This window comes from Grammomys surdaster, unplaced genomic scaffold (assembly GCF_004785775.1).
Source record: "Grammomys surdaster isolate TR1022 unplaced genomic scaffold, NIH_TR_1.0 125834, whole genome shotgun sequence".
Taxonomy (NCBI): domain Eukaryota; kingdom Metazoa; phylum Chordata; class Mammalia; order Rodentia; family Muridae; genus Grammomys; species Grammomys surdaster.
Genome location: NW_021620662.1, coordinates 1,963,237 through 1,990,296, shown reverse-complemented (window position 1 = coordinate 1,990,296; position 27,060 = coordinate 1,963,237). Strand labels below are relative to the sequence as shown.

The 27,060-nt window shown below is 39.4% G+C and overlaps 1 protein-coding gene and 1 pseudogene across 8 annotated transcripts in view; both read right to left on the bottom strand.

Moving 5' to 3' along the window:
• Positions 1-26,394, bottom strand: part of Arfip1 (ADP ribosylation factor interacting protein 1) — an 87,751-nt gene extending 61,357 nt beyond the window's left edge. For 2 of the 8 annotated variants that reach the window (XM_028789497.1, XM_028789489.1), the window contains exons 1-2: positions 26,183-26,358; positions 9,123-9,175 (exon numbers count right to left, since the gene is read on the bottom strand). The gene's annotated coding sequence lies outside the window, so the exon portion shown is untranslated. Of the gene's footprint in view, positions 1-9,122; positions 9,176-13,093; positions 13,124-13,182; positions 13,262-26,182 lie in introns of those variants that run through there. The other 6 variants (XM_028789493.1, XM_028789495.1, XM_028789490.1 and 3 more) reach the window with 5 other exon arrangements.
• LOC114640564 lies at positions 3,610-26,156 on the bottom strand (annotated as a pseudogene).
• Positions 26,395-27,060: the final 666 nt, after the last annotated feature.

Sequence of the window (27,060 nt, the reverse complement as noted above, 5' to 3'; positions counted from 1 at the left end):
ATTCATACAGTTAAAACTTAAGAAATAATAGCTGGCTTACAAACTCTTTAAAACTTGATAATCAACTTCTGCAGGCCAGCACATCCACTGTCTACTACTGCTGAATTAATTCCAGGTAAGAGAATGAGTAGACAGCACATACTTTGTCTAGCTAGATCTTTGGAAACAAATTTTTAAAAGCCAATATACTTATCTGGAGATGAATTAAAAGCTGATCATGGTTTCTATTTTCTATTTTCTAAGGCAACACCAAATTGTGCCTCTTTTCTTTCATGTCCTTATAAGTCTAAGCACATTTTTAGTTCACTGTCATGCTAAGGAAGAGATCAAAGTTGGTCAATACTCTACATGACTAAATACTGCTTTTTTTATGCTGACAGAAAAGGTCATTCATTTTTATAGTAATTGACTCTTGATTCATATATAGTTGAATACTTTTAAAACAGAATTAATCTTATAATACTAAGAGTAATGTAAAATCAGGAAACTGAGCGTGGGCCCAACCCAAAGAATAACTATGCAGTGCAGCTGAACAAGCAGAAGACACAATCTAGCTGCTTCTTTAAAACAATTAATAATAATTCTAATTATGTGTATGTGTGTTTATAGATTTGGGTACCTATAGAGGCAAGCAGAGGGCACTGTAATGGGGCTAGAGTTACAGTGGTTGAGCCCCAAATCTGGGCCTTCTGCAAGGGCAGCAAGTCCTTAGAGCCATGGAGCCGTGTCTCCAGCTCCAGGAACGAGCTTCTTGAATTCTTTCAATGGAATAAAGTTAGGGTAAATTAAAAGGCACATAATTAATGACACTTTTATAGTTGGGGCTTTATCCTTACAGTGTACAGCAAGGCCTCAAGAAGCCATGAATTCTCAACCTCAGAACTACCTGGGGAGTTTTTAACCATTCCACAGAGATCACGATTTGGTTGCCATACGGATGGATGGCCAGGAAACTTACATGCTGCACTTTCAACTGAAACTCTGCTTCTCTTTGAGCCAGAGCACTAAGAACTTTGTTCTCTGAACTTAGTACTGGACAGATTATAAAGCTGCCTTGTTCAACATGTCAGGTAGCATTACACATGCATTAGAATGGCCACAACTCAGACTGACAAAACCAAGTGTTACCCAACATGCAAAGCCACTGTATTTGTAAAATGGGTGTGTTTCATATTTGAAATTTACATTTCAAAACTGCCTATTTAGCTTAATTTTTTTAAAAAAGGTAAAATCCCCCCAAAAAATGTGTTGACACAAACAAAAATCTAATAAAATCATGTTAGAAAAGTATTTAGCAATAATATTAGCTAATGTATACCTATCCAATAATCTCAAAATTCTATTCCAAAGAAACATACCTAAGGAAAGAAAACACATATGTTTATTGGAGACAAGTATAAGAACATTCATAAGCAGCTTTATCCTAATAGCCAAGAACTAAACAACCCAAATATTGATCAAATAGAACAGTAGTGCAGTCATATAAAATACTGTAGAGCAATAAAACAGAATAAACTACTGTTATAAATATCTGACTTAATTCTCCAAAACAAAGCTAGATTCAAAGAGTAAATACTATGTGACTGAATGAAAAAGAAATAATAATAATAGCAGTAATAAAAATAATAAAGAGAGAAGGCAGTATCATTGGTATCACGAGTGGAAGAATCCTGAGTCATGTCCTTGGAGTATTCAAACATTCCTTACACACAAAAAATAAAAATGGGCTGGAGAGGCAGCTCAGTGGTCTCGGGTGTGTATGCTCTCACAGAAGACCTAAGCTCAGCTCCCAGGACCCACACTGGGCAGCTTACAACCCCTGTAACTTCAGCTACAGGGGATGGGACGCCCTCTTCTGGCATGCACAGCACATGGCATGCCACAGCACTATACACACACAGCTTAAAAATAAATTAAATAAAAACAATTAAACCCTGCAGATTATCAACACTCTACCTCCAAGCTCATCATGTTAGTGAACGTTTATCAGCTGGGAGGCAGAGGCAGGCAAATCTCTGTGAATAAGATGCCAACCTTATCTGTAGAGCAAGTTTCAGGCTGGCTAGGGTTTTACAGTGACAACTGTGTTGAAAACAATGGTAACAACAGAAACTAAAAACCCCAAAAGCTATTTAAAAATTTAAAAATGCAAGTCACAGACTGGGAAGAAAAAGTCACTCTGTATATGTGTGAGGGTATGTTCACCCATGTATGCATGGTATCTATTTTACACTGAAGTCTTCACACACACACATAAAACAACTATCCTCATTTGTATATATTTGCTCATGGCAGCTTTACTCATAATACCTCCAAAATGAAACAAAATGCCCTCTAATAGTTTAATGAATAGAATAAATTGTGGTCTATCCCACACCATGGCATACTCCTTACTAACCAAAAGCAATAACTGATTGACAAACATACACCATTCCTGCTTAACCTCATAACATGTCAAGTGAAAAGGCTAAACACGCATGAAAATTACATGCTGTAAGACTCCATTTACACAGAATTCTAGAAAAACTATTCTGTCAGGAGATCAGTGCTTCCCAGGAGAGTGGGTGCAGAGTAAGTTGATGCAAAAGGGCACAAGAGAGTATGGGTGATAGCTGTTCTGTACCATGACTGCCATTAGGGATTGCCAACTTTACACATTTGTCAATCTCACAGGGCTTTTTACATCTGAAACAGGTGTACTTTGGATGTATTCACAATTCATTAATCTGATGACTTGGGGGAAACAAGGTTTTCAAAGTCATATTTTACCATTTTTTTCTTTTAGAATTGTTTTATTAAGCCATAAATGTACAACAGCTTCTTAACTCTACACATGTGGTTACATTTTTTTTTTTTAGAGGAAAAACGTTATGTCTTATTATACCATGATTCTAGTAGCTTTTAAAACTTTGAGAACGGGCTGGAGAGATGGCTCAGTGGTTAAGAGCACTGACTGTTCTTCCAGAGGTCCTGAGTTCAATTCCCAGCAACCACATGGTGGCTCACAACCATCTGTAATGTAATCTGATGCCCTCTTTCTGGTGTGTCTGAAGACAGCTACAGTGTACTCAGAATAAAATAAATAAATTTTTTTTTTAAAAAAACTTTGAGAACATGGTTTCATGTATCACCTGAAACAAATATAAAATTATCAAGGAATGAATGATTCTATACTCTTACAAATAAATACTAGAAACAAACAAAAGTCTAAAAGAAGAAAAAAGTCTTGAAGGCTTTTCTTTAACAATTCTTCTTCCATAGTAAGGTCTGGTTATTAAACAGTCCAGTCCATCCAGAAACTCTGCTGTCTTCAGCCACACCACTTCATATCTGTGCATAACTGAGATAAGGGGTCCTTAGCACTGCTTTTTTTGCCTTGTTTGTTTGTTGTGTTTGGTTTTTGATTGTTTGTTTTTTCAGGTTTTAGAGACAGTATTTCTCTGTGTCCTAAAACTCACTGTACTCACCAAATTCACAGAGAGAGAGAGACCTCAGAGAGACTGGCCTGCCTCTTCGGGAATTAAAGGCATCCACCACCACTGCCCAGTAAGCACTGTAATTTTAATAACCTAAAGCTGTTCTGTTCCTCAGGCTCTCATCCTCTCCAATTTATACAGTGAAGCCCAGAGCAAATAGGGAGAAGGCTCCATATTGGTTCTTCCCACTTGACCTCCCGACTCCCTCCACTGCCTCAGGACCACAGTTTCTTCCATCAGGTATTCCCTTCACATTCCCTCCAGCACTAAGGTTTCCACTCTTCAGTGGACCACTGTTAGAAGATAGCAGGTTATAATTTCCAAAATCATTGTAGTTTTCCCTTCTGTCATTTCCTCCTCCATAGCTGTCATAACCACTGCCCCCAAGCCTGGTCCCATATCCCAGTTCTCCATCATAATGTCCTCCTCTTTCTCCTCCGTAATCAGGGCCACCTCCATATGCATCCAAATCTATGGACATTTCTATAGCCATCATATTCTGGACTCCCCACAAGTATACACAAATTGCTTCCTGGTCTTGGTTCAAAATTGCCACAGCCACAAAACTCCCCAAACCTCCACTTCCACTCCTAAAACCTGGGACTCCTGCATTTCTTGCCTAGATAATGCTTTTCTCACTTCTGCATTATGACCACTGATGGTATGATATTTTGCAATACAATTTATTCAAGGGATCATGGTCATAAATGTAGCAAAGTCAAGGCCCCTCTTCCTCCCAGCCTGCCTATCAGTAATTATTTCAATATCAATTTTTCCATATTCTTCAGTGTAATCTGTGAGGTAGTGTTCCTCAGGATTTTCCCTAACCCCACCATCAAACAGCTTCTTCAGTTACAAGAGATTCAGGTTTTCCAGACTTCTCTCTTAATATGAAATGTTTGACTCAACTGCCTTCCCATCTATTAAATGAGGCTTTGCAGTCAAGGCAGCGTCAACCTCAGCCAAGGATAGAAAGCTACAAAATCAAACCCTATTACCTTGTGCTCGCAGGATGCCTCATAACCAGTGTGTGGACTTTCCCTGCTGCTTCTAGTCACTTTTTTTTTTTTTTTTTAAAGATTTTATTTATTTATTTTATGTATGAGTACACTGCAGCTGTCTTCAGACACACCAGAAGAGGGCATCAGATCCCATTACAGATGGTTGTGAGCCACCATGTGGTTGCTGGGAATTGAACTCAGGACCTCTGGAAGAACAGTCAGTGCTCTTAACCGCTGAGCCATCTCTCCAGCCCTTCTAGTCACTTTTTAATGTTAGTATTCTGTCTAAACTCCACCTCCACAGTTATCTGGCAACACCCAGGTACGCTCCTCCCCACAGTTACCTGGCAACAGCCAGGTAGGCCTGCCCACTATAAAAGAGGCTGCTTGCCTCCTCCTCTCTCTTACTCTCTTGCCTCTAGCTTCTCCTTGCCCTTCCTCCCTTCCCTTCCCCCTCTCTCTACGTGGTCATGGCTGGTCTCCACTTCTCTCCTCTCTCTCTCCTCTTTCTCCACCATCTTCTCCTGTTTCTCTCCCTACCTTTGCCCTCTGCCCTGAATAAACCCCCTCCCCTTTGGAACCGTTTGGTTTGGTGTTGTCTGTTCCAAGCTGCGCGCCAAAGTCTAACACTTAAACCTACTGTGATTTCAAACAAATAAAGAATTTATAGAATGATTCCTTTTCTGCTTCCTCTCCAAAGAAACTGTTTTTTAAGTTTTCTCCACTGCAGACTCAGTTGCTTCAGGCAGATTTACAGCAGTTGAAGAAGATGAGAAAGACTTTCAAACACAGGCAAGGCCTCGCCACAATGCTGTAGTGAGAACTTCAATTTAAGAAACTGTGCTGCTGGGAGCACTGCACACAAAGCAGCACACCAAACAACACAGTACCCAGAGCCCCTCTTAGTCTCACTTCACCATTCCCTCCCTTGTTTGTTTGCTTTCGTTTGTTGTTTTGTTTCCCTGTATAGCCCTGGCTAGTCCTGGAATTCCCTCTGTAGACCAGGCTGATATTGAACTCACAGAAATCTGCCTGCCTCTGCCACCTAGTTTCTGAGATTAAAGATGTGGACCACTATGCCCAGCTCCCATTTTATCATTTTTTAATAGTAAAGGAATTATTTTTCCTGGAAGTTCAAGCTCCACCCACAGCAGGGTATGTGGTGTTACTCTGATCACTGTGCCAACCTATAAGGGACTGACTTGCGGCTCTACAACCCAGCAGCAAACAAAGTTTGTCATCTTGCAAAATGTTTCAGCAACAAAAAGAAAATAACTATCCTCTATCACTATAGCCTAAGTGCCATTTATAAACAGTTTCAACCCAGAATCTGAGAATCCCAAGTAATGCCTCCAAGTGAGCATCCAAACATGGAAATAGCAAAATAATGGCGGTGCTTAAGATACACTCGGAGGAAGGAATCCTTACTACCCTTCTTAGGTCTCTGAAACAGCGATGAAGCTACAACAGGCTTGCCAAATCAGACTTCAGCCATGGGTTATGGATTTTCCATTTGTTCATTTGTTTGGCTGGCCAGCTGCAGTTCCCTTTCAATTCTGGGAGAGTCTTCTTACTTTAAGCCTTCAAGGGGGAGGGGGGGCTTTAGGAAATATGAAAAATGAATAGCTGAGTGGGAGCTGGCCTCAGACTCAACAGCAGATGAATGGAAGGTCCTCCAGTATCTATATGAATGTTTTTGAGGTAACTCTGAAATGGTTTACCAACTCCCAAGATTCCAGTATGCTATGAAGCTGGTTTCCTAGCTTAAAGGTTCCTTACCAACACTACTTACTCTCATACCAAAGGTCACTGCTAAAGTGACCTTTATTTACTAAAGGCCAGCACTGAACTAAGAGCACGACATGAATTCTCACAGCTGCCTGTAAGATAAATATGATGTTCTCAACTTACAGTGAAGGCACTAAGGCCTACAAAGGTTAAAGAATTAAATTAAATAACACACATCCTCCTGCAAATGAAGCTCTATAAGAGGAAGCATTAACAATGAGTACTAACTATATCAGATGTTCTTCTATGTGTGTTTCACATAAGAACTGGTTGAATTCTCTCTGCTTCATGTATGTTAACACATATAACTATGTTCGGGCCTCAGGACTATTATTTCTGTTTTTAGGAAATCCACTGAGGTCAGCTAGCCACTGATGAACTGGGATTCAAACCTGGCATTCTGGTTTGAAACTTTAACTTCACAATATACCATTTCTTCAAGGATGACTGAAATTAAATGATGAATTAAAATTATCAAACCAAGTATATGTACAATGCCACGGTTGAGAAACTCAGTAGAGAGCTGTTATGTAAACTCTTCAGACTAGCAGAGCTAAATTAGCATCTATTCACTCTCTTATAAAGGCTACCATTGCAGGTGCATTAGAAGAGGACACACTCCCGCGCTTTCAATGAACCAAGCAGCTCTCCAGCAAGCTTTCCAGACACAACAAAAATAGTACGTATCCCAGAAAACAACTTAAGCTTGTCTCCTGCTCACTTCTCCAACTGCTTTTCAGACCAAAACTTCCCCTAAGTCTCTTCACATTAGCCAATTTGACAACTAGATGTTCATTAAGTTCATCTTCACCTTAAGGATACAGAATAACTCTGCTCACTGTCAATGCAACTCTGTCTACACCCTGTCTCTAGCTGCCAAGACCAGCTTGTTCAACGTTCATGTTGTGTTTTTTCTAAATCCTGAAAATAGGTATCTTGATGTTACAAAAGGGTCTCCATTTGACAGCTGTGTAGATTGTCATAGAGTCAAGTATCATTGACAAAGTTCATCAAAGGCAAAAGTTATCTTAATAAGGTAAAACAACATATTAGAAACAAGTTTATGCATGGTAAAATTTAATTTCTAAACAATACTTAGAAAAACCTAGAATGTTCATAGAAAAGATCTACAGTCTTGCCAACTATATAAGGCATTTATCATTGTCTAACGGCAGTTTAATTTATTTAACTATTTAATTTCAAGTCAATGTAACTGTTAACCTAGTTTACCACCAAGCAATCAAAATTAAAGGTATAATAATAAGCTTAACATTTGCTCAGATGTTTCCTAAATCTACCATATTTTTATAAAGTTTTCTGAAAAGGCAATAAAAAGTACCCCAAAATACTTCAATGTTTAGGTCACTGCTTATATTCAGCTGATTTGTTTTTTCTTTCTTTTCTTTTCTTTTCTTTTCTTTTCTTTTCTTTTCTTTTCTTTTCCTTCCAGTAGAAGTATTCCCTACCAGGTTTGGAGGATTAAATTCTCAATTTCAGTCAATTCTATATAATAAGTGAACCAAGTAGGCAGAGAGCAGAAGGAGAGGCTGCTAACACTCCAGTCCGATTGTTCTAGCTCAGGCTATAGACAAGGAGGGTCGCAGTGCTTAGTGGACTGATTATACATCTCAAGACAAACCATATTTTGTTCCAATACCAACAGTACAAATGCCTTTTGTGTCAGATGAAATTATTCAGATTTTTGTTTGCCTGTACAAAGACAAAGCAATTCTAATAAGTTCATAATTTAAATACTCTCTGAAATTTCCTCTACCACTAAAACAAACACAATCTATTAAAATGAGAAGTATATGTATCACAAACCATCAATTCAATATGGCTCAAATGAACGTGCTAAATGAAACTGAAGGAGAACCAGCTCAAGTACTAGGAGACACTGACCTCAGGCCAAGCTCTGACCCTTTCCATACTTCAGAGATAGCACCTCATTCCTATAACCGTGTGTCCCTCATTAGAAGATTACTAGGGCTGGTGGATGGCTCAGCAGGTAAAGGCACTTGCCACCAAACCTGAGTTTGATCCTTAGAACCTACATTGTAGAAAGAGAACCAACTTTCACTAGTTGTCCTCTGACTTTACACATGAGCTGTGGCAGGAGTACAAGCGCAAGCACCACACACACACACACACACACACATACACACATGCATACATGTACACACACATGAATGCATACATGCACACACATAAAATAAAATAAACTATAATAAAAATGGTATTATTAAATATCCCAAGATGTCATGTGAGTATTGGGTGAACTGAGTACAAGGGCCGGGAAGGTAACTCATCACAGACAAACAGGTAACAGTGGTAGACAATCAAATAGGAAATACTATACACCATAAACACTACATTGAGACATTATAATCACCCTCAGATCAAGACCAATAGATAAATACTAAAGTAGTTCTATCAATACTAGTGTTTCCAAAGTTGAAGTAACTTCTGAGTGCTAACATGTGCTTCACACTGACTCCATGTGGTAGATTCTAGTCAAAACACAGGCTACCTGTACAATGTCTTTGTGAAACACAAATGAATTCTGTGATTAGGTGTAAGATCGATCCCTAAAATATATCATTATGTATCTATAAATATACCCCCAAAAGTGAAACTGAAATCTAGAAACATTTCTGATCCTCAAAAACATGTGAATTCGAAACAATTCCCAAGCAGTTCATATAGGAGATACTCTAGACCTGATTTTACCAAAGTGAGCTCCTCATCACCATCCCACTAGGGTGGGCCCTCTATAGTTTTCGACATCAGACCATAATCAAGACAGAATTAAATTACAGATATAAATGTTAATGTGTAGAGCCTTTTTCCTCCTCACCTTTAAGTTATTTTGATAATTCCATGGCTTCAATAGACAGTGGATTCTCAACCCTATTAGTACAAATAAAGGAAGAAAACAGATATGTTAAATCCAGACAATTATTGGACCTGAGTAAGTATATGGGAATTTTGTCCATTTTTTAATTTGTTGCAAATCAACAGTGAACATCATGACCTTCAGCTTCCCACTGTTTCAGATCCTTGTCTGATGGCTCATCTTCTGCTTGTCACTGTCATGTCCACACTGCACCAGTCTCAGCAGCTACCTGCCTCTTGAAACATACTCCCCTTCTTTCCTCAATCACACCCGTTTACAGCCTCAGGACCTCCTCCTGTTCCTCAGACACATCAATCTTATTTTTAGCTTTGCTGTTCCCTGCCTTTTCTGTTCCCTGCCCCTTATTCTAGATTTTTACATGACTCCGTCTCATTCAACTTTCTACTCAAACTCTGTATCCTCAGACAGCAACTTTTGACCAACTTTGTAAATGAGTCCTCTTTGATAATTTTTTAGACTTTTGTCATGCTTCATGGTAATATAACACATTATTCTACAGAATAATAAACACAGTCAACATGTCTGTCTCTATCTACAAAATAAAAGTACAACCTTCAATTTGACACTCAGAATTCTTCCAATTATTTTCTTTCCCCTAGTTATACTTCTTAGATTTGTTAAATCAAACTCACTCTCCACATACGTATTTCCTAATTTCCTCTCCCCATCTTTGGAAAGTATATCACCAAATGCTCAATTCTGTGCACATTTCAAGAGGGTAATGCCACTGTCATTAACATTTCTGATCCTATGACTTTAAACTGCCACAACCTTTAATCTGTGTTACTCTATAGGCACCATTATCTTGTGATTTCTTTTTAAATTTCATCAATCAACATACACTTTGAATACAAGCTCAATTTACTACAATTTACTGTTTAGACCTCAGAATTACACAAAAGAATGCAAATAATTGTACACATTCCCTGAATATTACAAGTTGTAATATAAAATTGCTAATTAAAGGAAGGTAGAAAAAAACTCAGGCTATAATTCCACAATAATAAAACATAACTTGTTTTCTCTGTTGTTATTTGAAGAATATATTATGTTTGTTTCCCAGCTTCTTGCTCCTATCCTTACATATTTCTACTTAGTTTCTTAAATTGGCTCATCCTTTCCACTCTCAAGTGATGGTTCTTAATAATTCTGTTAACTCTCCCAAGATGCAAACTCTTCATGTATAAACATGGGAGGAAAACCTAAGGAGGTGATAAGCATAACCTAGTCCAATGCCTGGCATCTATGAGTCTCTTGGTGATTGGCACAACTGGACTACTGCTGTGCCTGGCTTACTCCACAAAACACAAAGAGCTCCAATTCTATCCACACCACTGAAAAAGACAGGATTTCATTCTAAATGATAAACTTTAAAACTACAAAAGAGTCCCAAACCACACTATAACTCCTATAGTGCTTTTAGGCCAGAGTGTAAATTCAGCTTATACCGACAGTTAAAACTTTAAAAATTATTATTCTTGCATTCTCTCTGGGTGCTGCCTACTTGGTTATGACAAAGACAAAGAATACTTAACAAGGAGTTAATGATAATTTGCTTTGAACAATCCATTATTTGACAGTTATTTCCTTCAGATCACTATCACCCAAACTTTACTGTTTACTGAGAAGAAAATTTCTACTTCAGTATCTCTCAGAGCACCATCCACAAACAGGAAACTCACAGTGGCAAGCAGCAAAATCCTAGCACATACTGCCATGGAGCCATCACTGGCTGGGCTGCAAACCTTCCCTGTACCTCGAAAATGCCTAGCTTCCCTGATTATCTCTCAATGGTATAAATTCAGAGATAAAAATCACAGAAAGTCAAACCATGAGCAGTAGATACACAGTACACATAATTCTTACTCTCTCAAAACTGAATTGTCAGAGGATAACCATCCAAGTTATCTTACACTACAAAGAACCTCTACACAATCAGATTTGGTGCTACACACCTATTATCAGCAACTCAGGAGGCTGAAGTAGGATGATCTCAAGTTCAAGAACAGCCTGGACTACGAGGCAAAACCTGGTGAAAGAAAGGGGTACAGGGATTGGAGAAGAAGAAGAAGAAAGAAGGAAGAAAGAAGAAAGATGAAAGAAGAAAGGAAAGAAGAAGAGGAGGAAGAGGAGGAAGAAGAGGAAGAAGAGGAAGAAGAGGAAGAGGAGGAAGAGGAGGAAGAGGAGGAAGAAGAGGAGGAAGAAGAGGAAGAAGAAGAGGAGGAAGAGGAGGAGGAAGAAGAAGAGGAGGAGGAAGAAGAGGAGGAGGAGGAGAAGGAAGAGGAAGAAGAGGAGGAAGAGGAAGAGGAGGAGGAGGTAGATAGGAAGAATTCAAGAAAGAATCTTGAATCTTATACTAATAACACCTATTTCCCAAACAGAACTCATCACCATCAATATTTAGACAAACAAGTCAATCATCACCGGGATTGGTGGCACACAGCTTTAATCCCAGCACCAGGGAGGCAGAGGCAGGCAGACCTCTGAGTTCAAGGCCACCATGGTCTAGAGTGAGTTCGAGGACGGCCAAAGCTACACATAGAAACCCTGTCTTGAAAAACAACAACAAAAATCAAAATCCTACATTACAGCATGTCACATAGAAGTCTGGGAATACACTGGGCAGTACATCAGTTGTCTAACCTACCACAGGCCCTGGATTTAATCCCCACTCCTGAAAGGGGAGGGGGTGATATTTGTCACACAAATTTGGGATATTCTGATTAACTGAAGAATAATGAGTCTTTACAAGTGGCAGACTGGTACAGAAACATTGAATCTGCAGACAATGGGCTCCACGTTGTATTCTTGTGTTACCAAATCCTGTAAGTCAGTCACCTGTATTTCATCTGTCGGAAAGTTAACTTTATTCAAGTAAAACAATAGAAATAACTGCTTTAACTATCAAATTGAATTATTCTACAGATCTATGTGGAACAAGAGAAAGCATTGCTTGTACTTAATATTATTATGTGCCAAAAACAACTATACTGACTTGAGTTCAATTTAAACAAATTCACTGTTTAATCTTTCTCCCCCATTTAATGACCTACTGTAGTCGCTTCTCTTTCTCTTCTTTCCTTCCTTCTTTCCTCCCTAATGAATATTTTTCCCTAGTTTGATGAACTACAATAGTCGATCTTACAGTGTTTCATCAGAATCAATTATAGAACCTTCAGAAAGAAAAAAAAAAAAAACAGGAATCAGACCCTTGTGACTATTACTGCCAGTGTGCTGAGTCTCATGCTCAGTCTCAAGCATGGCATTCAATCGTATTTAAAAGCTTTCTTCTCAGGTACAGATGCACGCTCAGAGGGTGAACATTCATGGGCGTAGACAAGCCAAAATGGGAGCCACCTATGACACTGAATACTACTAGTATTTTGATAGAAACTTTGAACCACTCTCATATTTCATTATACATATTAAAACCTGTACAGCTTTTGTTTTTATTTTGATGTGACAAATAAGCTTTACCTTCTAGAGTCTGAGACTGGGCAAGTGTTTGTTAGAGTGGATCTAGTTATATGATGTTTTTATTTAAGAATTAATTTCAACAAAGCAATTATAGTTGTTTTTTTTTTTAAGCTATTCTATAGGGCTGGAGAGATGGCTCAGTGGTTAAGAGCACTGCCTGCTCTTCCTAGATGTCCTGAGCTCAATTGCCAGCACCCACATGGTGACTCACAACCATCTGTAATGGGATCCAATGCCCTCTTCTGATGTGTCTGAAGACAGCTACAGTGTATTCATATATATATTAAATAAATACATCTTTTACTTAAAAAGAAAAAGCTATTCTATAAAGCTTTAGGTCACCAAAAGCAACTGTAAGTTACTCCTTATTTCAAAGGACACTCTCTCATCTTATCTTGTCACTATGCACAAGAGTTTATTATCGAATGATATACCTTTAGACAACTCAGTCAATCTGGACAGTCTGAGGCCTTGATTAAGATGGGCTGACCTTACAAAGCAATACAAACAGCACCCCAATCACCTCAACTCTAGACTGGACTTCGCCTGTGGCTGCTGAGCTGTACCGAGAGCTGAAGCATCATTGCTGCAATCAGACATACCTAAAAGTGAAACGTGTTAGGCACACATTAAACATTCAGTTAAAAGACTGGCATCATACTAACATTCTTATAAATATTACACACCATAATTAACTTATCTATGATCAGAATTTGTTTTACAAAACTATCTGGAGCTATACAAATAATCTATTGATTACACAGGTAAATGCTTCTAAAAAAAATCAAAGTACTTATATAGAATAAAGAAAACAATTTTATAAAGCCATATATATGTATGAGAAACTTCAAAAGACTGTCAACCTGAGCTGACAGATAAAAACTGATCAAATGTCTAGAGCCAAATGTTAGTGATCTGTGGTCTCCCAAAGCAAAGCTGCAAAGTAGAACTCATGCCTCTTGTCCAGATACTGGAAAAGTAACCTTCAATCCTAGTAACTGATGTGACTGCTTGCTGTGTGAGACACAACTCTCAGATTTCATCTGATAAAAGCTTGTAGCAGGATAATTTCCTGCTACTGCTACATTGTATATGCAGTGGAGCTCAGTGATTGGGAAGAGAGAAGAAGAGAAAGGAGAGAGAGGGAGCAGCCATGGGGAACCACGGATGGGTCGAAAGCAGTCCTGGGTAGCAACTTGTATCAAAAGGTTAGATATTGGGTAACAACTCTAATTGTGTGGGCATCTTGTTAACTGAACATTTTCAAATATATAAATCCATTGGATAATCTTTAAGCATTAAGAGTCTTCTTTCTACTGGGTATTGCGAGGATGGTGGGTATTATCAGGGGCTCAGCCAAGCTGTGAGGGGGCAGTGTGGTGGGTTGGCAGAGCCAGCCACCACACTGGTGTCTCGTGGGTGCCAGGGTCATTGTTTCTAGATAACCAGAACTGCAGTCCAGACTCAGAGCAGCAGGAAAATGGCAGCTGTCTGGGAACAAGCTGGACCAAGCGCCAAATTCTAATATCTCCCATTACAAAGCTTACTGAGCTATTTCTGCTTCTAATGTTCCCAATAACACATGGAGAACGTCACTACATAGAAGAGCTCAGTTTAAGCACAAAGGTTCCAAAGCATACTCTCACTCTAATCAGGGAGACAAACAGAATTACAAGACATAATGCTAGACAATAACATTCAGGAAATGGGTTTCTACTCTCAAAATAGACTAGAAAGAACATTTTTATTGTTAACAAACAGAATCAAATATCACATTAATAAAATAATATAGTCCCGTAGAGACAGCCCAGAGGTTAAGAGCACTGACTGCTCTTCCAGAGGTCCTGAGTTCAATTCCCAGCAACCACATAGTGGCTTATAACCATCTGTAATGGGCTCTGATGCCCTCTTCTGGTGTGTCTGAAGACAGCCAGTGTACTCATAAAATAATAAATCTTCAAAAAAAAGAGAAAAATAATACAAAAAATGGCTGAGTAGGATTTAGCCCAAGAACACAGGATTGGTTCAATTAGAAAAATGTATTAATATATACCATCCTCATAAATTTAACAGGGTAAACACATAGTCTTTTCCATGTACATTGAGACAGAGTATAGCTGGCAAAATTAAACACTCATTCAAAATTAAATACTCAAAAGAAACAGAAATAAAACTGAAAGTGTCTTAGTATATGATGCATGTGTTCTGTATCTTATCTAATATCTATCTTATTTAATAATGAAATAACAGGTATTTCCACTAGCATTGAGAATAAGGCAAAAATTTCAGCCATCTCCACTATTATTCAACATTACACTAGAAGTCTTGACCAATCCAGCCAGTTAAGAGAAATCAGAGTCATAATAAAGAACTCTATTTCTATTTACAAACATTAGGCAGTACATGCCCCCACCCAAACAGAATCAAAATGAATTCACTGAAGTAGCAAGATACAAAATACTCAAATATCAGCCTGCATATATAACAATCAGTAGACCAAATGTCAGAGAAAAATCTCATTTGTAGTAACAAGACTAAATGGTAATAAAATAAGCAATGTATAAATGCACACTGTAGCATTCTTTGCAACCATATAACACTGGAAACCATCTATTTCTATACATACAAAAGTGATTAAACTAGATCTAAACCAGGCAAGTCCAACTTTTGACACTATGAAATGTTGCCATTCACAAGGTTCATGCTCAAGACTTGTAACTAAGTTGTTTGTTTCTTTGTTGTTAAAAAAAAATATCATGATGTCTTAAGTTTACAGTTTTGTGTTGGGCCACATTTATGGCCCACAAGCCATACGTTGGACATGTTTGAAGCTTTGTAACTGCTCACTGAAAAACCAAAGTCTGGCAAGCTATGTTTTGCTACCTCTATCTAAGAATGAAGGGGAATATAGGAAAACACCCAGGAAGCATAACTGGGAAACAAGGCAGATGGTTCATCTACCAGGCAGTAAGAAAATGATGGGATGAGAAGACAGGGAAGAACTGGGAACCTGGAGCTAGCAGGATGAAGAGAACTGACACCTCTAGTTACAGTTTTAACACTAACTCTGACTCTTAGAGCTATAATAATACTCACATATCCTTGAAATTAATTTTAATGAAAACTATAACCAGGGTGAAGTGGAAACTGAAAAACAGAAATATTAAGAAACCAATCTGTATTGATAACTATGAAAGTAGGGAGGAAAAGAAAATCAAATAGAGTACACAGATGGCACATAGCATATATGTAACCCCACACGTGGGAGAAGCAGGCAAGAGGAGCAGCACTTCAAGGTCAGACTCAGCTGTGCAGAGTCTGAGGCTACCAAAGGGTTAAGTGAAAATCTGTTTAAATGGAAAAAAGAAAAGAAAGAAAATATAGATATTGGGAACTACATTTCAAATTGTCACAGTAAAGTTATAAGAAAGGAAAATGCTGACATATACTCTGTGTGGTTAGTCTGGAATCAAACTTTTAATATGTCTGCATATACGTGTGTTAGTTTTCTAGCTCTGTACTAAGGGGTCTAGAAAGACTAAGTACACCTGCACCCAGACTTGGTCTCTAAACAGTATTCTCCAATGAAAAGAATAAAAATTCTGGGACAAACATTTCACTCCAAGTATGAGTCAAGAAAAACAGAAGAGACTACAATATTATCTGATGTCAGAAAATAAGGAAATTTTCCAAAAAGAACAGGAGCATATCCAAAGAAAACAGGTGTCGACATGAAGGAGCCACTAGTTGCTAAAGCTCTCTTAAGCTGAACAACAGCACCAAAATGGCAGTAGTAGATTTAAGGAAACAGACTAACAGGAGCAAGCCCTTAACAACGTATGCAAGTAAGTAAGTAAATGGGGAAAAGACCCTTACTTACAGACTCTCAGAACTGAACATACAGAACGGAAACAGATGGTGAGATGGCACCTTGGGTTCAAAGTCCTTGCTGTGCAAACCTAAGACCCATCCCAGGCACCACGTTAAAAACCTGGGCATGCTCACATTGAGTTGGGGGAGGCAAGGACTGCTGAAGGTCCTGGCCTCCAGGCCAGCATCAAGTTCACTGAGAAAGAAAGCACTGGTCTCAAAGGAATGAAGTGGAGAGTGAGTGAGCAGAACTCCTGATATCCTCCTCTGGGTTTTCTGAGAGCACACAGCAAGCTGGCACACATATGTGCTCACACACCATCCACACAACCATACAACTGGCGGGCTGAGGCATCAGCACCTCAAATCTGAGGCCAGTTTTGGCTACATCTTGAGTTCCTGGGGAAACATAGTGAGACCTGTCTCCAAAGGGGGGTCACAGATTGAGGAGAACAGGAAACAGGATCATCAGATAAACACCACAAACATTATAGACCAAATCCACTTGATAGATGCTAAAATTAGAGGGCAAATTTTTTAGAAAAAAAAATGGATCAAAACTAGTTTTTCAGATTTTCCCACAATATGCTAACAACTAAAAGAGAAAAAACAGTAACTTCACAGTGGAAAAACTCAGCATACAAACTCAAAGAGAGAAGGAACTATGACAAATGAGATACATTGTTTTCATTGTATTCTTGCCAAAATGTGTAGGTCTGAACTAATCATGAAAACAAAAATAAACACAAATTAAGAGACAGTCTGTGGTGGCTTGAATATGAAGAGCCTCCACAGGCTCATATACTTGAATGTCTACTCAGCAGGGAGTGGCACTGCTTGAGAAGGATTAGGAGGTGTGGCCTTGTTGGAGGAAGTGTGTCACTGGGTTTGGGTTTCAACAGCCCAAGCCAGACCCAGTATACATGCGTGTGCTCTCTCTCCCTCTCTCCTCCTCTTCTCCCTCCCCTTCTCTGACTACCTCTTCCACACCATGTCTACCTGAGTTCAACCATGCTCCCCCCCCATGATGATAATGAACTACCCTGTGAAACTGTAAGCAAGCCCACAATTAGTGCTTTCTTTTATTTACAGATAAATAGATATATAGATAAATAGATGTCTTTGTCACAGTGTCTCTTCATAGCAATAGAACAGTCACTAAGGCACAATCTATAAACTATCTGATTATACTTGTCAAAAAACGTAATTTTCATGACAAACAAGGAAATTTACAGAGTAGAAAAGACTATGGAAGCTGAACTTAGTGGCATACACCTTTAATCCCAGCATTCAAGAGGCAGAGGCAGGGGGATCTTTGTGAGTTTGAGACCAGCCTTATCTACTTAGTGAGTTTCAGGACAGTCAGAGCTACATAATGCAACCCTGTCTCAAAAAAAAAAAAAAAAAAAAAAAAAAAATTAAACAGAGGAGGAGAAAAGTATGGAACTGAACTGGAACTAAATTCAGTGCAGGTTCCTTCCTAGACAGGATCCTGAAATTGAAAAATGGCAGTTAAAAATTTAGGCTAATTTCAATGAGGGTAACTTATCAGTAATGTTACACTAATGTTGATTATTTACTCTTGATAATTACAGTTATGTAAGACATTAGCAATAAGGGGAACAGGGTAAGCAGTGTAAGAAACTATTTTGCAACTGTTAAAGAACCTAAAACTAAAACAAGAGCTTTAAATAATAAACAATTCTAAGCAGAAGTAGAGAAATTACCTTGAGATAGAAGGGAAATCTCTTCCACTGAAGTGGGAATGGAAGGAGAAAGCCTACAGATGGAAAATGAAGGCAGCTCAGGCATTCACTTTCCTTGTCTTCTCTCTTGTGAGAAGGGAGTAACTGTCTCCAGGATCAAACAGTAGTAATTAGGAACTATGAGAGATGATCGAGGCAGAGGGAGGCTACAGCATTTCTGAGAATTGCAGAGATGTTAAATCCACGAGACTTTAACTGCTCCAGTCTACTCCATACTTATTTTTTTAAAGTTATGTTTATCCATAACTTAGATGACTAATACACATACGTGGGCATCAGACTTAAAAAGTCAGTGTTTGTGGGGATGGAGAGATGGCTCAGCTGTTAAGAGCATACACTGCTTTTGTAGAGGACCCAAGTTCGGTTCCCAGCACCCATTTCAGGTCGCTCACAACAACCTGTAATCCAGCTCCAGAGAATCCAGTACCTCTGACCTCTGTATACTCAGACCCAGACACACGCACACACATGCACACACTTTTAAAAATGTAAAAAACAAAGTTAATGAGCTAGGCATAGTGGTGCAGACATTTGAAGTATATTTTATTCCTTTTCATAAACAGAATAGCCAAGTAAAAAGAAATAATACTTCTGTTTTTATATCAACAACTATCTGGTAACTTTTTTGATAGCTGTTTATCTTGATAGAGTAATAAATTGAGTTTGCATTGCCTAGTAAAATAAATGCGTCAGTCTGGAATTCAGAAGTAGAAAGCTTTGACTAATTACAGTTAGCTCTTAATTATATGTCATAAAGAGAAAAATTGGTAAATTAACCTAACAGATAGTCAACAACCAAAAATCCCTACCAAAAATCAACTATTTGAAAAAGCCTTTTTCTTCTCCCCATTGTGTTACAGAGAAACTAATGCAATGGAAAGTGGTAAGATTCTCAAAACTACATTACTCTCTGAAAAGGAAACTAGCTGTAAATAAATGTTAAATTATTCAGTTTAGTGTGGCCTCTTTCTTCACAGATGGCTAGGTGTGTTCCAGCATGTCATCAGTAAAGCTAACCAAGAACCAACGGACACTACAGTGTTTGTTATTTACTGTAATTGACTTCATTCCAAGACCCAACTTATGTGTTACTTGGTATTAAGGATATGAACTGCTTTTTCCCCTTAGTAATTAATAATTGGAAAGTTACTACGTTACCCAAAACCATATCAAATAAACCCCTCAAAATCCACAGGCAGAAATTCAGTAGAAAAAGATCTCATGGTAAGCATAGTTTAATATAGACCGATACAGATCATATAAAATGTTTAAAATACATTCTTGTTCCTATACAATTAGCACACACACTATTTCCTTGCTTTATCTCCTGAGAGGCCCTAGAAGCAATGGCATGCAATGTTCTCACCAATGAGAACACACACAGCCCAGACACTGGCTTCTAATAGCATTTCCCAATAAAAAGAACGGTCACTCTGGGAGAATGGATAGTTCAAGAACCTGGGAAACTAACACCCTAGATGATCCAGGAGCATCTTGTAAAAGAGAAATTAAAACCAAATGAGCAACCTCAAAAGATGCTTCAAAAAAAAAGGGAAGCTGCATAATGACAAAGGTATTTGAAGGCTGGAAGAACAACTAATAAAAAGCATTGCTGAATTATAACCCAAAGTGCAAAACATGTATTCATTTATCAAAACAAATGTTCAGCTGTTAAAAGAGTATGTATTGCTCTCATACAGGACTGAAGACTGGTCCCCCATGTCAGATAGCTTAAAACTACCTGTAAGCCCAGCTCTAGGGAGACTGAAGTCCATGGCACCTGTGCTGCACTCATGTGCACATACCAATACATGCACACATATAATTTAAAATAATAATATAAATTTGATAGAAATGAATGACTGAATCAGTAAACAAGGAGAAATATTCCCCTTACAGTTTATTTCCAAAAACTTTATATGAACACTCTTCCTCTTTAGGATGTAAAACATAATTCTCCATTCTCTATCTTTGCACCGTATAAAGAAATTTTCTTTTATAAAAGGCAATAAACAAAGGGAAGGGCTCAAAAAGAGTAACTCCACAGAGAACAAATCTGACAAAGCAAGACAGTCGTGAATGTTACCATCAGCAGTGTGGTTACAGTGAGAGTCAGGAAGGGCACTTTCACTCTGAGCTTCTCCTCCCCATGCTAGTCATGACAAAATACTAGATAAATCCCCACAGATGTAGATACAAGATACCTTTAAATAGTAATGTGCAAAACTATCAACTCATCAAAGGCAAGGAAATCAGTCCAGGCAGTGGTGGTGCATGTCTTTAATCTCAGCACTTGGAAGGCATATGCAGACAGATTGCTGTGAGTTCAAGGCCAGTCTGGTCTGTAGATCAAGTTCCATGACAGCCAAGGCTACATAGAGAAACCCTGTCTCAACCTCCACCCCCAGCCCCCCAAAAACATGGAAATCTGAGAAACTTCAATGCCAAGAACACCTGATGACCGGATGGGATCCTGAAACAGAAAAAGGACACAAGGAAAAGCTGACACAATGTAAATAACTGTCACACTAATACAGGGAAATGAAATATTCAGATACCTCTATATCACCTTTTTGGTAATTCTGTAAGTCTAGCCATTATAATAAATTATAAATAATCTAACAACATTACACTATTTTATAAACTATTAGTATTTTATCAATGTCTATTTGAGAAACCAGCAATTTAGTTTACAATTTAAGTATTACTATTTTAACTATTATAACAATTCAAACTCAAAAAAAAATCTTTTTAAAAAACCAACAGCAAAAAAAATCATTGAGCTGAAATCTTTAATACCAGCAATTTAGAATAATGAATAAATATTTAGATGTTGGGTCTGGAGCCACAGCATGTACACCTACATACACACACATAAGCACAATAAATATATATGAATTATTAATAAATCAGGAGCTAGAAAGATGGCTCACTGTTTAGAACACTTGCTGCTCTTGCAAAAGACCTAGCACATAATATAAACACAATGCAGACAAACAGCCACAAACATACACAAAAGTATGAAGAAAAAAGGTGATTTAAAAAAAAAACTTTTAAGGACCAATGGAAGTCAGCTTAATTGAGCATAGCTTCATGGAATATAATTCAAGATATGGCTGAAGAATTACAACTGTTAAGAAGTTTTCTTTTTACTCTAAAAGCAAGTAAAGTGTCAAAGGGGCTAGGGGAAAGGGAGAGAGTGGCAGTATGTTCAAAATAAATCAATGTTCTTAGGATATATAAAGGATTTAAAACAAGTCAAAGGTAGACAAAAGGAAGGCTAGTTTTAGGTAAGGTGATTGATTGTTGCTATGTATTGTAATGCTAAATACTGGCCATGATTGCCTCAGGGAAGAGGAAGGAGATCCTCACATACACAAGTGACACTATGTAACCTTGCCCCACCAAGTTATCCTTGACTGGTGAATAAAGATGACTACAGCCTATAGCTGAGCAGAGGAGAGGTAGGCAGGGTTTTGGTTCCCAGGCTAGGGGGTCTAAGGCAGTAGACCACAAGGGAAGAGAAGAAGAGGAGGTGGAGAGAGGAGACTTTACACCATGAGGTAAACGATCCTGAGAATTGGCCCTGAGGGCTGAGCAGTTAGATTAAGAGCAGCCCAGAGGAACATGGCAAGCAAGTGTTGGGGTTAATGATAGGGTAGTAGATACTAATAGCTTAGAGGGTAGATATTTGTCCAGCTCTGGTGTTTAAAGACTTATAATAAATATAAAAGTTCTGTGTCTTATATCTTAAGAACTGAATTATTCAAGGTGGGTAGAAACCCCCGATTAAATTTTTTCAACAACAGGTGATAGTGTGCAAACTAAAGCAATGCATGAAAGTAGGGAAAACATGGTCAAGAGCCATTATAAAGAAAAATTAATATCCGATGACACATATGACATTATCAAGGAGGGGATGCAAGGATTGTTCCAAATTTTCAAGATCTTATGTCAGATAATGCCATCACTCACTGAAAACAGAAACAAGAAAAAGAAAAGAAATGTTTGGGAGGTAGGAAAGGAAGGAAGAGAAATGATTATAGTTTGGGATATAATAGCTTGGAGATATTTGTAAGTCTCAAGAAAAGGCATCAACCAGACAGCAAGCAATACAGATCCACTGCTCAAAGGAAACAAAACCTACAAGCCCTTAGCAAAGATGACAGCTTTATCCTAGAAAAAGAGTTAACAGCATAGTAATCCCAAACATGCAAGAAAATCATTAGACTCTGACCATCTGGATTTAGTTAAAAAGCCAAAAGAGAGCACAGCTATATTTTGTCAGCTAAAACAAAGCTGCTAAATACCATGGGGAAACAGAAAATTTTCACATCTTGGTTCAGTAAATATACTAATTACATAACAAACCATAGCATTTCAAAGTATTTACCAGGTAGGAAAATATTGTAAGAAATGTTCTAAATCTGTGCTGTCCTAAAAGGCAGGCAGCAACACAAGTGACCACTGGGCACTGATATGTGGTTTGTACAACTGACAGTATTTTATTTAATTGCAAATAATTTAAACAGCCACAAGGTTAGAGGCTGTGGTATTAGAATGAAGAGGTTTAGGGCTTCCTAGTATTAATTAATTTGATGATCCTCAACTATATATTGAATTAACTAGGAGGGGACCTGAGACCTAGGGTAGGGGTGAGATACTGAGAATAGAAGAAATTTTCATTCCATGTGCTTATTATATAGTTGGGAATTTTATTTCAAGACCATTCAATATAAGGCTAGAGAGATAGCTTGGCAGGTAGACTTCTGTTTCATAGCCTTTTTTATACAACCCCAAAGCAGCAGTGCTATCAGCCTGACTTCCAGACAGCCACCATCTTCCCAACCTCACCATGCTCTGCAGCCCTAGAATAACTCAGTTTGCAGTAATGTTAGCTTCCACCCAAGGCTATGTGAGTTTAAGTACTTTGCTGAATTTAGTTCTCCATCTATCCCAAAGGATCATGCTGAAATTCATGGTTCCAAACTCACTATGCCAAGGTTAGTTAGTCTCCAATCCCATAAGTGATAATACATATAATCCAACAAACTTGTATCTAACTCCAGAGAAGCCCTATCAGCTACCAAGCTATAGGCCTTTTGACCTATGTTACAATATGACATTCAAGATGTTCATCCACTAAAGAGTAATAGAGGAAAAGATTCCTTTCTTAATGTGTAAGATATAATCAAATAAGATATCTCCAACTCATTCCACAAATTTTACAGTGGAAGTTTCCTATAAGTTATCTACAGTCACACACCTAAGGTCAAATCTGGCTCCACCAGGATTACTTTAAGCAAATTATCTTAGCTCTATAGGTCATTTCACTTCAGACTCTTCATCTACAACAGTAGCTCTCAACCTTCCTAAAGCTGTGACCTTTTAACACAACTCCTCATGTTGTGGTGACCCCAACCATAAAAGTATTTTCATTGCTACTTCATAACTGTAATTTTGCTACATGTAAACATCTGCGCTCTGAAGGTCTCAGTCCACCTCTGTGAAAGGCTCCTGGGACCCCCCCAAAGAGGTCATAACCCACAGATTGAGAACCACTGATCTAAAGGATGAGGAGGAGGGAACATCCTTATACTGTTGCTAGAAGGATGCCTTAATCATGAAAAGCACTTAGCACCATGTACATAGCAAGCAAATAAATGTACATGTCTCTGTGGTGCTACACAGAATCGAGCTTCTAAATTTGCTCTTATCTTACAAGCAACTAGCTTAGGACTGACTGACTGCTCCACTAAGTGAGGATGCTACACTGAGGGAAAATCGTAACATTGTTTAAAGACAAGAAATTAGTTACTTTACAGAAATTATGATGAGTTGTGCAGGTAACACTGTATGAAATGAGCTTCAAATGTGACAATTTCAACTTTCAATCACTTCACAACCAAATCAGTAAGTAAATATGTTCTCCAAGACTTGCATAAAGTTTGGAAAGATCCTCATTTACAAGAAAGAAACAACAAATAACATATATAATACAGAATGAAGAGAAAGGGGTGTCAAAGATGCTGAAGCCATCTGGGCTACATAAAACATCGTTGTTGCCCTTCCTTGGGGAAGCCCAAGGCAGACATTTCCAGTTAAAAGCAAGATAATAAATGCAAAGGACAACCATCATTTCAATAATTTATTCTGAGTTGTACTCAGTGGGTTGGTGATAGTATGCATTAAATAATGATAAACACATCAGTTTAGAAATTCTCTGTATTTGCAAAGCAATGGGCACAGCCAGCTATCCCTAAAAAAAAAAAAAAATAATAATAATAATAAACCTCAAAACCACAAATCAGGAACTAACTTGGTTCCTTCTATAGGTCCAGGAAGGAATTTAGAAACGTTGCAATTTTGAAGTAGTGAGATTTAAGTACCAGGCTGTAATCCCTGCACTCTACTCTGTATAACACCCACATGCAACTTGGGCAAACAACAGCCCCATGAATAAACTGCTTCCATTAGCTTCAACAAGACACTAGCCCAATACTTCTTCATCTTGCTGGACATTGCATATGCCTTTTAAGAATTTGATAAAAGAATGCATTTTCCCAGAACACACACATATACAATCTTTGCACATAATTTCAGGGGTAGAGATAGAAAACCTCTGAAAAAATCACTAATACCTGGACTGAGACCCACCCCCCAACCCAAGATTAAGGCAAGCATAATCCAAGAAAAGTAACATCTTGTCAAACAGGAAACAAAATAGCTCAGGCAGAGCCTTTAATTCAGAAAATCTTAAATTGGAAATATGCTGTTTTCCTATGTACTGTTAGACTTTGTAGTTAGAAGACAGTGTTGGTCATGGTGAATAACAAAAACGAAAATTAAAAGCAAATAAAAATAGAACAAGTAGAAGAAAAGTGTACACAGTCGCAATACTTGCTCTGAAAGGGCAGCAGTGAAATACAGCCATTCCTGCAGTCTCCAGAGAACTCACCCATCATCATCAATCTGGTGCACCTTTCTTTAGCAATCAAGTTCATCAAATGGCAAGTGTGAACACACCTTCGCAGTTGTGAAAGCAACACGTTGATGAAAAGCCCTGCAATTCTTTCATTCTTTTTTTTCCCCCCTGATCCGATAAGAACCAAATAAGTATACTTCAGGAAAAAATAAAGGAGGGACGCACAGAAATCCTGAAAGGGTGACTTGAAGGATCTGCAGGAAGTGTAAAGAATAAACCTTCTGAGATCAAAGGGTTCAAGAGGAAAATAAGAACAAAGCCAAGGAAGCAATAACGGGAGAAAGTCTAGAATCTAAACACTTTAAATTAAAACACACACACACACACACACACACACACACACACACACACACACACACGCTTCCTTTCCTAGACACGTAAAGAGTAGTTAACTTGGCAATAAGGAACGCACCAGAAGGCAGGGCCACAATTTCCTTCTCCAAACTCAAGCATTCCTTGGACGCCCTCACCAGCACTCAGACTTAGGACGTTTCAGGCAGGGCACCTCCCTCTGCACCAGTGTCAGGCAATCTCTCCGACAGTTGATTGCTACCTCCCTTCCTCTCATAGCAGGAGAGAGGAAGTAGGAGACTCAGGGAAGAGCCAGGGGAAAGGCAGCCCACTAGAACAGAATCCAGAAAGACCCGGACTCTGCCAACTCTTCCCACCCACCGCCAGCACAGCAGAGGGGTGCCGCCCCAGGGGCCGGTGCTGCCCCCCTTCACTCCAGAAAACACTCAGACGCAGAGGGACAGTAGGGACCAAGGGGGGCGGGGGGGGACTTGGCTGCTCCCAGGGATGGAAATGCCCAGGAGCAAGCTGGACGAGTAGCCGTAGGCGACTTGTCCGTCGCGGAGCACGCCACCTCAACCCCATCCTTTCCGCCGCGGCTCCCCCCTCACCTGTCTGTCAGCTGAGAAGCCGGCAGCGCTCCGTCGCGGGATCTCCCGGTCGCACCACTCGGGAATCGCGTCGGCCCGAGGCAGAAGGGACCGGAAGCGCGACCGGGAGCTTTTCCTTCGTCTCCTCCCCTACGCCTCGGGGGCGGGGAGCAGCTGCAGCTGTCACAGGCTCCGGACAACCAACCGCCGAGGATACTTGCACCCGCGACCTCTCAACCCGGCCTCCGGCGCTTGTACCCTCCCTGGGAAGCCGGAAGTGAAAAGACCGGAAGTGCGGGGTCTTGGGCCCCGGACAGCCTCTCTCTAGAAGCCAAGCGGGGCTTCGCCACGTCTCTATGGTGCGCGCGCGTCTCCCAGGGGGCTGGGTCCTCTCGACTCCGCCCCAGGCCGCGGCCCTGTGAACTACATCCGGGAATCCCCACAGGCTGTTGCTGGGGTAACCGGGTTGCAGCTTGTAGGAGAGTCTCTAGTTTGCAAAGTGCAGACCTCCAGCCAAACATCCTCTATCCTTTTCCCACACTCATACTCGGTGCCTGGAGGGTGGAGGTGACCGTAGCTCACCGCCGCGGAGCCGAAAGTTTGTCAACCACCGGAGAGAATGGGCGGGATGTGGAAGGGATGGAGCGAAGATGAGTGTACACCCGCTGACAGCACGGAAGCCCGGTCCTCGCTTTCCTAAGTGTCTCGCTAGTTCTCCACGACCACTGCACTCGTACCAGTCTGTGCAGAAAGACTGGCATCTGTGAGCGTGCCACCGGTGGTAGCTCTGTTTCTGTTCTCCCCTTTCCTGTTCGCTCTCTGACAGTGGGTTCATAGTACTTTTCTTAGCTGCTCCTCTTTTGCCAGCAACCGAGCTCTTCCTTCCTGCTTATCCTCTC